This window comes from Armigeres subalbatus, chromosome 3 (assembly GCF_024139115.2).
Source record: "Armigeres subalbatus isolate Guangzhou_Male chromosome 3, GZ_Asu_2, whole genome shotgun sequence".
Taxonomy (NCBI): Eukaryota; Metazoa; Arthropoda; class Insecta; order Diptera; family Culicidae; genus Armigeres; species Armigeres subalbatus.
This window is the reverse complement of record NC_085141.1, coordinates 227,359,165-227,371,364: the sequence shown is the minus strand read 5'-3', so window position 1 is coordinate 227,371,364 and position 12,200 is coordinate 227,359,165.

Below are 12,200 nucleotides of genomic sequence, written 5' to 3'. Positions count from 1 at the left end.
AATTTGCCGGTGACAACAACATCATCTAGCGAGCAAAGAGGAATCTAAACATGTTTTTTCCAGCTTGTGCTAAAAAACCCTCCTGCCATCTTCCGGTGAGTAGTCATACAGTTGTTCGATGACATTTTACAGTGTGGGGATGTCCATACATTTTTCAATAAATCGATTACCTGAATATCGACTTTGTTAAATGCAAACACTACTGTAAATATTTCGATGAAGCAGTGCAAAGCAGACAAACTACACCTTTGCTTCAATCGTTCAAACTGTGAAAGCCGTTCCGCAAACATTAAAATGCTTGTTCCACTGTAAACATTTCTATCATTTGCTGAAGAAATTTGATTAGTTCTTTCTGAATATTATCGATATTATTCCAATGCATCATTCTTCTTCCTCTTCGGTGTCCTAAATTCCTACTGGAACTTAACACCTGCGTTGCAACTTATTATGAATGAATTATTGGCAGTGGCTGATTTGCTACTCGCCGCTATCACATCAAGGCGCTATAGTATATGCGCAAAATAGCCAGCATGAGTTAACCACCAGGAATTTGTATGGCGAAAGACATCTAACGCGGGTTTTCTCAACAGTAGGAGCTTTTCACGAAAAACTATTTGATACCAGTTATGCAGTAAGGTGTCCGCTACTACGCCTACCAAATATTTTTTCGATTAAATTGCCTATTTTCGAAATATTGAACATTAGATGCCTTTCGCCATACTGATTTACCAATGTTAACTCTTAGTGTGCCGCTGTAAGCACGCTCAAAGCAGGCGATTCATTGAAAACTTTCCGCTGCCCACCACTGATTGAATGAATATGTATCTTGGGTGGAAAGCCATGAAGATGACACTCATCCGATTGCGCTTTGTTATGTGCTTATCATAATGAGTATGATTATTTTGTTACATTTAGACATGGAAAGTGAATTGAACAAGTCGCTTGGATTAAACGCGTCCAAACACCTTCGCTCAACTCACTTGAACGGACAGTAAGTTGAACATGTTCAACTCTTGGCCAGTAAATTTCATTCAACTAAGTTGTTCAATTCACTTGCCCTTTCAAAACGTAGCATTACGGTGAGATATTTCGGCTAAACTTAATTACGCCCATTTTATTGTGCTTTCTTGATTTCGTATCCAATATCAGATATTTTTTGGGATTTGATAGAATATTTTTCGATACTTTCACAAGAAATACTAGTTGGACGTACCCGACCATGCTCGGGATTATACTACAGTCGCTCTCCACATCTCTATATTGAAGGGACCATCGAGATAGAGAGATCGAGGAATGGAAGTAAAATTTATATGGGTATACTAGATCCAAAACAGCTTGTTGCTATGACAAACGACAACAAAACAAATATCATTACTTATTGTTGATCTGTATTGTTATCGTCCAAATATGGTCTAGTAGCCTAACAATTTGAACATATCGACATAAGGAGAGTGAATCCAGAACAAAATACGATTACAACACATCGGGATAGAAAGATTTCGAGATAGGGAAGTTATCGAGATGTAGAAAGCTAAAATGTGTGACAAAAAAATGAGCATCGCTAATACTTTCACTACGTGAAAATAAAGCTCTTAAGCTTTCATTTCGTGACTATTTGAAAAAAATCTACCGAGGGGTCCCGAACATTTTTTTTCTCCCTTATTAAACGGAACCTTTTAGTTGTAAAACAGTCAATTATTTACCACGTCACTACTAAATGAGTTTCCTCGATTAAAAAATTAGGGAGGAATCGATTATTACCAAGTTATAGTCTAAATAACTTGTTTATTGAAGCTCAAGCGTCAAAGAGCATAACGAAGCCAAACTCGATAAATGTATGTAATCCTCTGAAAATAGCTGAGAAACGCTTGGATGGAGATAATGCACTGGTTCGATATTTTTTTACATATATATACCCAATTCTTTCTCAACACCTTCCAAAATTGAAACTTGTTATGCGAATGAATGAGTTTAACTGGTGTCATAAAATTATTCAAAACGATTGATCATGCTAAACAGTAATCTACCATAGTAATATAAAAGCCTTCCTTAGCCATGCGGTGATATCCCAAGTAACATTACAAGTTTTATTCCGCTCTAGGGATGGTTTTCAAGATCCTTCTATAAGATCTAATAATAAAACCCATTATTACACGACAACTTTCTGATGACCACTATAAGTGTAAAATATGGCCAAGTGGCACTCTCTAGATAACCACTATAAACCTATTATTAGAGTATTTAGGAAAAAAAGGGAATTTGGCTGCGGCAGCTGTCAAAAAAAAAGCTTTGAAAAAAAATTAACACCACGCACTCTCAAAATAATGTAGTTTTGAGCATTCAGTTTAAAATAATTGTAACAGCAATATCACTGATCTCCCTTGAATATATTGATATTTCTCCCTAATATATTTATAATGCAAATCAACTACCAAAAAAGTGTTTTTCGTAGTGAAAACATTGTCTAATCATGAATGTCAGTGATAACTTTTACCGACTTGAAAATGCTTCTCCATTTTCAATATGGCCATCATAAATTTCGATAAGGGGTGATTCAACTATGACGTCCACTACTTTTTTAGATTTTTAGACCCCCCCTCCCCTCTCCGTCACTCTTTTTTGAATACCTAGTATAGGAACTGTCACACAATCTTAGACCCTCTTAAACCTGCGACATCATTATTGAATGACCCCTAAGAAAAATTTTGCTCTTATTAAACACCTTTATGAACTCTGCAATGCAAATATTTTTATTGGGGTAACTCATTTGACCACACTTCGACCAAACATTTTAGTTTTAATCGAGCTATGAAAGTTGGATTTATCACGCTCTCCACAACAACTGTAGAGCCGCTTATAAGGTCAATGTGCGGTTGACGTTTAAAGCTTTTCCAGCATATTTATTAGACCTCTTCATGTTTTTAAAAAGTATCAAAAATTTAACCGGTCAGCCCAGAATCACAATTCTTATGCTAAAATAGATCTCCTGTCAAATTTTCAGCTAATTCGGATAAAATTTCGAGGTGGCTCAAGTCGATTTAGTGTTTTTGGGCTATTTTCAATTTTGGAAAAAATGTATCAAGAGATATAAACGTCGAAAACTATCGCAACAACCTCTATACGGAAGCTTTTGCTGTGTTCTACAAGTCTTGTGAACATTGCGATTCGTTCCGTTCACGTTTTGTCTATGTTAAATTGATTTTCAAGCTTTTAAGTGCATAAAAATACTGTTTCCCCCAAACGTCGTTGTTTTACAAAATTCTTGAATTTATGACAAATGATTGCTAATTTATTATATTATTATTCCTCTTTTTTCCCTGGAAATTTGAGTAATATAATTGCCTATGTGCGATTTACCGTTAAATTCTTAAAAATCAGAAGCTGAACATTTGTCATAAATTTGCACGCTGAGATTTCTTCAAACAAGTTGTTCAAACAAAGAAGCTTCGATTTCACTTGTTACTACGATGCACTCGATGTTATAATCATGCGGACGTATGGTGAAATTAACAAAATTTGGAAGTCGTTTGTTGTAAGCATCAAATATCATATGATTTGATTTATGTTTTGTTCGAACAATTTGATTCAAGAAAACCTAACGTGCAAATTTACGACAAATGTTCAGCTTCTGATTTTTAAGAATTTAAAGGTAAATCGCACTTTGGCAATTATATTACTCAAATTTCCAGGGAAAAAAGAGGAATTATAATATAATAAATTATCAATCATTTGTTATAAATTCAAGAATTTTGTAGAACAACGACGTTTGGGGTAAACAGTATTTTTATGCACTTAATAGCTTGAAAATCACTTTAACATAGACAAAACGTGAACGGAACGAATCGCAATGTTCACAAGACTTGTAGAGCACACCAAAAGCTTCCGTATAGAGGTTGTTGCGATAGTTTTCGACGTTTATATATCTTGTTACATTTTTTTCAAAATTGAAAATAGCCCAAAAACACTAAATCGACTTGAGCCATCTCGAGATTTTATCCGATTTAGCTGAAAATTTGACAGAAGACTTATTTTAGCATAAGAATTGTGATTCTGGGCTGACCGGTTGATTTTTTGTTACTTTTTGAAAACATGAAGAGGTCTAATATTTATGACAGGTTTATTGATAGCAATAAGAGCGCTAATAAGACTGAGCAACTAGCTATGGTGATTATATAATAGCTATTGCTATTATAAATCCGCTATAAGAATTAAATAAATCCAAGAAGTATGGAAATTGTTACTTGGGATATGCGTCTACAAAGCAACATCATGTTGAAGTTATCTAGAAATGGATTTACTTCCAGCTAGCGTATGAAAATCTAGAAAAATGTTTGCTGTGTTTTGTCTTAGAAATCATATCGTTTCGATGCGTAGTTAAACATTAGATCAATTGTTTCGTAGATCCAATCAAAAAGCAAATTCATTTTACTACAAATCATGTGGCTCTTTCAAACAGCAGCTTAGTTTTCACCATATTTTATCACTTTCAATAACATTTAATTATTAGGTCACGCCCGAGGCCAAGCCAAATACCACCAACAGAAAACGCAATTACAAAATCTAGATGATTGGAACCAGGGTAGTTTTGTAAAAGATTTGTAAAAGTTTTGATTTTAAGTCAGAAAAGGGATGAATCTTATGAAAACAAAATTGTCCCACACTTCAGAATAGTGAACCAATAAACGAAAATTATACTCCAAATGCTTTTTCTTCTAAACGACTCTTATTTGCATGATTCTTGGTACAACCATCAGACTTTGAAGTGATCGATGAGCTTCACTTTCATTCATCTATCTAAAGGATAAAAAATTTGGATCAACAATGATCAGAACCGTAATTTCAAAAAGCTTTACCAATGATTAAGCTCCGCTGATATTGGTAAAACTCAATAAAACAAATGTGTTCCTTACTTTCAAAACCAATAAAAAATCATCCCATCATTCCAAGAAAATATATAACCTAAAAATTTCCTACACCAACCCGGGGATACAACTCAGCCACCTCCAGTAGGGGAGACTGGGTAGACTTGATCCCCTTTTCTGATTTCCGATATATCACAATCAAAAATGAATAAACATACCCGATTTCCACACAGACTCTCTAAGAAATATAATATTTAACTTTACTGATGTATGACAGTTCTTAAATTATTGTTGTTATTGATACACAATCGATTTTTTGGAGTGCTGTCAAAAATCGACTTTGAAAATATTTGGGGGAAATTGATCCCTCTCCAAGAACTTGCTTTTATAAAATTAGAAAGGTGCCCTCAGATTTTTTAAATATTTTCCCTTCAAAATACGCAGAATTATCGATTTGCTGTGCGTATACATGAACGATTTTTGTTATTGAATTCGATAGCACATGTAATTTTAAAATTTGGGGAGACTTGATTCACTTTATAAATAATTTTTCCTGCCAAACCTGCATCAAATCCGTCAAATCTACAAAAAATTAGAAGCCTAAGAACGATTTTTAATTTTTTTGAATTTTTTCGCCAAATTTTTGTATGGGTGACTAACGGGGGATCAAGTGTCCCCATATTGAGGCAATAACTTCAAATCCAATTATCCTAAAACTTTGATGGAATGTTGACATTTTCAACAGTACAGATCAATAAGCATATTTATGGCTTGTTGCTGTGAAAAAACGAAAGACTTTGGTCATTCATATGAAAAGTTATTCAAATTTTGCGTGGCCAATAAAAAAAAATCTTTGGGAAGGTGAAAACATACAAAACGCCCTGCAGAATAAATAAGGTTGTCAATCCAAAAAATAACTCACTACATAAAGGTCATTTGTCTAGAGGATCTATGCTAAAAAATACGCTAGAACAAAACTACTTTAGTTCTCGATAAAACAGGGGGTGATCAAGTCTCCCCGGGGATCAAGTCTACCCACCTTCCCCTATGGTCTTGACATGCTCATCTCACAAGTAGGTAAAATATTTTGGTCATATCATCCTTGAAATGTGATAAAAACCGTCAGGTTTTCAAAAATCCTTGTCTTGAATGTCGGAATTCCATCGTTTTTTGAGCTCAAACAATAATTTTGTAAATTCTTATGCATCTATATATCTATAAATCTCTACGAATTTTGTTAATTTATATTTAAATTCAAAAAGTGTAACAAAACATAAGTAAATTGATTAGGTTCCCTTCCTTGCTGTTAAAAAATACCAGTGAGTTTAACCATTGCCTAGTGGTAATGTTTGCTAGCCAAATGTTGAATTCAATAAATTCGGCTCCGTAAGTGTGTGTGTATAACGATCGTCATATGTTGGGTAGTTTAATTATTGGCGCCACATGTGGGGTCGCCAGAATTTCGTGAGAGTGAATCACATTGTTAATATATTATGCATCTCGAGATAAAATAGAATACTGCGGCTTCCTGCTGGTTGCTTCTCAGGTAATCGCAACGGTCACTAAACACAACAGTGTCAATGAAAATCTCACCCACTGTATGCACTTGTCATGATAAACACTCTCCATGCACTCAGTGACTCCGGTTGCCTCTCACTAATACAATCGAACACTGCTGTCATTTCGCGAAAAGCACGTGGTTTTGTTTTGAGCGGGAAAATTCTGCCTATCTTTTAACACGGTGGCTATCTTGACGTTTACCTTCGCAGTCGAGCCTGCGAGTGTAAGACCGCCGCAGCATTCTAGAAAAAGATAAGCGCGACAATAGTATATTTGATAAAAGTGTTGCAGTCAAATGAGCAAACAGCAACATGGTGTGCGAAACAAAGAGCGAGTAGGTACAATGCGAGAAGAATGTAAACTTCCACAGCAACCTCGTATAGCTCTCCAACTGCTTCAGCGTGCGTCAATTTCGATATGGTGCACCGGCATGGTCCCGCCAGATACAGTTCAACGAGCTATATCAAATTTATTATACATTTCCACAAAAATATGCCTACCACACTTCTGATACAACATTTGATTTTCCGTTTGCATTCGATTAAACATAATCGATTAAGTTTGCAAAAAAACATCAAGCATCCCTATTTTTTTTCTTGATGACATTTTGAAGTGTGTGTAAAACGATTGTCATATTTTGGGTAGTTCGATTTACGTGTGTATCGATCCTTTTGGACGCGAGTTGGCGCCACATGTGGTGTCGCCAAAATTTCGTGAGAGTGAATCATATTGTTAATATAGTATATTTGATGTAATGCTGAAGAACGCCGCTGATCTATAATTTTTCACGCCGACTATGTTCCTGTGGGTGGAATGACAAAATTATACACAACGTAGGGACTCATCGAACGTTTTTGTGGAAATAACGACCACCAATTCATCTAGAAAACAAATCAGTTCTTAAGATTGATTTTAATTTTTTTACTGTTTTATCATAACATATGTCCTGTTAATTGAATTAAGTAAACGATCAAAAATCAAATCAATATTTACATTATCGAATGATAATGCCAACTTCCTGCCAATTAGTCGCTTACCAAGGCGGTTTCCAATAGATTTCCTTCCCAACTAACATACTATTCCTTTCCAGTGCGCTTATGGAGATACAGAGGGTTCCTCGGTCTCTTGTAGCAATGAGTGTCAAACTAATTTTCCTCCCCTTTCCCTAATTGACTGAGACATAGTGGGTTTACATCATGTAAGGAGCTACCAACATAGCTCTGGTCCCCACAAGTTCCTATCTCACGCTTCCACGGGTCGACCGATGACAAAAAAAACAGCTAAGGGTTGTTTGACGTCAGATAGAGTGAAAAGGTACGCCTCGAACGTCTGTTCACCACGGAGTGTTGCTCAAACAGCGTCTACCTGATATCCAATTAAACGGAACGCCGTATCGCGTCAGCTATACCTAAGGTGGCTGACCCACCAGCGCGATGTACGTAACGCGGTAAGGTAGCTTACTATATTATTATTATTTATTCAGACTAAGGCCGAAATGGCCTGTGCGGTATATAAGAGTCTTCTCCATTCGGCTTGGTCCATGGCTACACTTCACCAACCACGCAGTCTACGGAGGGTCCGCAAGTCATCTTCCACCTGATCGATCCACCTCGCCCGCTGCGCTTCTCGCCTTCTTGTGACCGTCGGATCGTTGTCGAGAACCATTTTCACCGGGTTACTGTCCGACATTCTGGCTACGTGCCCGGCCCACCTCAGTCGTCCGATTTTCGCGGTGTGAACGATGGATGGCAGCAGCTCATGCAACTCGTGGTTCATTCGCCTCCTCCACGTACCGTCCGCCATCTGCACCCCACCATAGATTGTTCGCAGTATTTTCCTTTCGAAAACTCCAAGTGCGCGCTGGTTCTCCACGAGCATCGTCCAGGTCTCGTGTCCGTAGAGGACTACCGGTCTAATAAGCATTTTATGAATTGTCAGTTTGGTACGGCGGCGAACTCTATTCGATCGTAGTACGTACGATTTCCAGCCACTATGCGTCTCCGAATTTCTCTGCTGGTATCATTTTCGGCAGTCACCAGTGAGCCCAAGTACACACATTCTTGTACCTCCTTGATTTCGGTCACCACCGATGCAAACTCGAGGTGGGTGACTCACATTTTCTTCTCTTGAACCCCTTCCTATCATCGACTTCGTCTTCGACGTGTTGATGACTAGTCAGATCCGCTTAGCTTCCCTCTTCAGTCTGATGTAGGCTTCCTCCATCCTCTCAAAGTTACGTGCCATCATATCTATGTCGTCGGCGAAGCCAAATAGCTGGACGGACTTATTGGAAATTGTACCACTCGTGTAAATCTCTGCTCTTCGTATTACTCCTTCCAAAGCGATGTTGAATAGCAGACACGAAAGACCATCACCTTGCCGTAACCCTCTGCGCGTTTCGAAGGGACTCGATAATGCCCCTGAAACTCGAACTACGCACATCACCCGATCCATCGTCGCTTCGATCAACTGTGTCAGTTTATCCGGAAATCCGTTTTCGTGCATTAGCTGCCATAGCTGGTCCTGACCGATTGTATCATATGCGGCTTTAAAGTTGATGAATAGATGATGTGTGGGAACGTTGTTATTCAGAACGAATGGAAGTGAATTCATGCCCAACGCCGATAGCGCGAAGTGTTCGCGCTCCTCGATTTCAAATAGCACCAACAACGGCATACACAGTGCGCATCGGCAACAATCAGCGATGAGAGAGCATAGAAGGCGAAACGAGTCATCATCATCGCCATCATCATTAGATCATCATCATCATTATCATTATCATTATTATCATCATCATCATTATCATCATCATCATCATCATCATCATCATTATCATCAACATCATGCACGTATTCGCGGCATTTCTGCAGTACTTGGCGAATGGCGAACACCTGGTCCGTGGTTGAGCGTTCGCCCATAAAACCCGCCTGGTACTGCCCCACGAACTCCCTTGCAATTGGTGCTAGTCGACGGCATAAAATTTGGGAGAGTACCTTGTAGGCGGCATTCAGCAATGTGATTGCGCGGTAGTTGCTACAATTCAGCTTATCGCCCTTTTTGTAGATGGGACACACGACACCTTCCATTCACTCCTGCAGCAGAACTTCCTCCTCCCAAATCTTGGTAATGACCCAGTGCAGCGTTCTAGCCAGTGCCTCACCACCGTGTTTAAATAGCTCTCCTGGTAGTTGGTCAACCCCAGAGGCTTTGTTGTTCTTCAGCCAGCCGATCTCCTCCTGGATTTCCTGGAGATTCGGAGCTGGAAGTCGTATGTCCTGCGCGCGTGCTCTTAGGTTCATTACCATACCGCCACCGTTGTCTGCCATATCGCCATTCAGGTGCTCTTCGTAGTGCTGCCGCCACCTTTGGATCACCTCACGCTCGTTTGTAAGAAGGTTCTTGTTTATGTCCTTACACATATCGGGTTGTGGCCCTTACGTGAACGGTTTAACTTCTCATAGAACTTTCGTGCGTTATTAGCGCGGTACAGTTCCTCCGTCTTTTCACGGTCTCGATCTTCCTGCTGGCGCTTTTTCCTCCGAAAAATCGAGTTTTGTCTGTTCCGCGCCCTTTTGTATCGTGCCTCGTTTGCCCTCGTGCGGTTTTGTAGCAATCTCACCCATACTGCATTCTTCTACTCAACTATCTGCTCACATTCGCCACCAGTCATTTCTCTGATCCGGAGCCACCGTGTCTAGTGCAGTGGTTGCGAAGCTTCCAATGGCGGATCGAATATCTCTCCAGCCATCTTCAAGAGATGCTGCGCCTAGCTGCTCTTTCGTTGGGAGTGCCACTTCCAGCTGCCGCGCGTAGTCTTGGGCTAGTCTACCATCTTGTAGCCGCCCAATGTTTAGCGGCGGCGGACGCGGCCGGGAAATCGCTCCAAATGCTCATTTAGTCGGGATTATGGATTGAAATGGTCCATATGAACCTGGAATTCCCAGTAAGTGCTGGTCATTAGCTAGCGTTGATTACGTCCCTGCCCTTTGTACACACCGCCCGTCGCTACTACCGATGGATTATTTAGTGAGGTCTTTGAAGGTGAACATTTGCTAGTCCCTCGGGATTACATTTGAATCGCTGAAGTTGACCGAACTTGATGATTTAGAGGAAGTAAAAGTCGTAACAAGGTTTCCGTAGGTGAACCTGCGGAAGGATCATTACTGGTACCCCCCCACCGCCAAACAATGATGACGAGAGTTGGAGCGAGCGAGCGAGCGAGTGTAGTGTTGTTGTCTGTGGCGAGTACACGGCGAGCCCCCACCACCAGTGGGCTCCGTCCGGCCACCGCAGAGAGGAACAACACAAACACAACAACCAAAAACCTGGTGCGTTACCCTGTTCTGTGCTGTGTGTACTAGCCTTCCGTTGCTGCTGCTGCTGCTGCTGCCGCTGCGTCCATCTCGTCCATGTCGGTCCATGCGACATACGGAACCGGATCGTCAACGGCAACGGCAGCGGCCCCCTCCCACACACCGTCCGTCCGTGCGTGTTTTTTTTTTTTTTTTTTTTTTACAAGGGAGAATGCATTTACACACTAACCCAGTACACGTGCATTGTAGTTGCCAAACTACCACACGGAAGTGTACTGGAGTGTCGGACTCGACCATACCGGTAATACCGACTAAACTCCCTTGGGCTCCACCATCGTTTCCCCCAGGAACTACCTCGCAGTACTACTTCTGGGGGACGGCAGTACTAAGCGTACTCACTCATTATCGCTCACACAGGCACTCGTCCCACGCGAGACTGACTCGCACCCCATTCACTCCATTTGAGTCTTACTTGGATGCTCTCCCGGACGCTCCGCTGCCATGCCTCGAGGTGTCAATAGCGGTAACTGCCTGGGCCTACAGATATTGCGCTACGACACTCTGCCTCAGCACGAGCAGATCAATCACACCACTGCCGAAGCAGACCATACGCTACCCTGCCGAAGCAGGGACACTCCCCATGCACCACATGTGCACAACTGTAGGTGTGTGGGTACAACCCACTGCTACCCTGCCGCCGAAGCAGCTTCTCCAAAGACCATTCGCTCCATGTGACCCTTTTCAGGTGCTCACTCTAACACTCCACTGCAATGCCTCGAGGTGTCGATGGGATACCTCGACTCCTGCCTCAGCATGTGCAGTCCATACTCAGACTTCTGCTGCGCTTTGAGGTGACAATAGCGGCGGAGACACGCTATGACACTCCTGCCTCAGCACAACCAGATCACTCACTCCCTGCCGAAGCAGCTCACGCGCTACCCTACCGAAGTAGGTACACTCCACAACTTATTCTAACACTCCACTGCCATGCCTCGAGGTGTCGATAGCGGTAGCAACGCTACGACACTCTTACCTTAGCATGTGCAGTCCATACTCAGACTTCTGCTGCGCTTCGAGGCTGCCATAGCGGCGGCGACTCGCTATGACACTCCTGCCTCAGCACAAACAGATCACTCACTCCCTGCCGAAGCAGCTCACGCACTACCCTACCGAAGTAGGGACACTCCACATGCCAGTTGGCACTCCCTCCCTGGGCTTGTGCTTTTGAAGCGGCACACAGTCGCTTTGATAGAGTCCGCTTACGGGCACTTGTGGTTTTTTGGGAGGGATTTTAGCAGAGCCCACTGCTAAATCCCACCACGCCCTAGGCAGTTCTCCCTGACTCGCAGACAGCTGGGGAGGGGTCGTCAAGCCCTTGGACATGGTGCCTGCTGCCCCCCCGTCCGTGTGTGTGTGCGTATGTGTGTGTACTACTACTATTGCAAAAGAAACAAGAGAACAAACA